Below are 989 nucleotides of genomic sequence, written 5' to 3' on the forward strand. Positions count from 1 at the left end.
CGAACGTAAATACACAACAACATCAACAATCAAGTCTATCTAGTATACCACACACTACACCTCTAACTACTATCACACACACCACCGATATAATGGGGAAGAAAAGAGACTCCTCTCGGACTTCTACAAAGCCTTGGCGATAGCCCCAAATCTTGCATCGTTCTAGCAAACCCAGCGGGGGATTTCAGAATCCCTCCAAATATTTTTAATTTGTTACCCGTTTTTCATGGTTTAGACCATGAAAAACCTTACCAGCACATGCGTAGGATTGAACAAGTCCTAACAACATTCCACCATCCTACGGTTGGTTCGGAACAAATTAAATTAAGGGTATTCCCTTTCACCTTAGCCGATAAAGGGTCTTGGTTAACTGCCCAAGCGCCTAATTCTGTGGACTCGTGGGCTAAACTTGTTCAGCTGTTTATGGAACATTTTTACCCACCCCTAAAGACGGATGAGATGCTTTCTAAGATTCATTTCTTTCGACAAAATCCTCATGAAACATTTTCAGAGGCTTGGAATCGTTTCACCGATCTGCTTATAGAGTGTCCACATCATAACTTAGCTTAAAGACACGTTAGTTCGTGCCTTTTCAAAGGACTTCAACATCACCATAAAGAAGTCCTTGACATAATGAACGGGGTAGTTTCTTAAACAAAGGAGCCTCGGAGGCTTATAAATTTTTAGAGGACCAAACTAAAGCGTAATAATAATGGGGGTAGTGACGATTACTCCGCTCCGCTAGTTCTTCTTCCACGATTAAGGCTACCAAGATGTTTGAGGTTAAATCAGATCCCCGAGCTTAAAACTCTAATTGAATCCCTCACAAAAAGGTAGATGCCATTTCGTACAATAAAAGCCAATCCCCGTTATGAATGTAAATTCAAATCCATGTAGTTTTCATTTGAGTCCCGAGCATCCCGAATCCCATCGGCCCCTATAGCCTATGAACGGGCTTGTTCCATTAATAGTGAACCTAAGCCTTTGGA

General features: G+C 41.6%; 1 non-coding gene across 1 annotated transcript; it reads right to left on the reverse strand.

Moving 5' to 3' along the window:
• Positions 1–459: 459 nt before the first annotated feature.
• On the reverse strand, positions 460–563 carry LOC147497130 (small nucleolar RNA R71). Its single transcript, XR_015197250.1, has one exon. It is a non-coding gene; the product is annotated as a small nucleolar RNA R71 (small nucleolar RNA).
• Between the last annotated feature and the right edge of the window lie 426 nt (positions 564–989).

The sequence above is a fragment of the Coptis chinensis genome, chromosome 5, assembly GCF_015680905.1.
Source record: "Coptis chinensis isolate HL-2020 chromosome 5, ASM1568090v1, whole genome shotgun sequence".
NCBI classification, from domain to species: Eukaryota; Viridiplantae; Streptophyta; class Magnoliopsida; order Ranunculales; family Ranunculaceae; genus Coptis; species Coptis chinensis.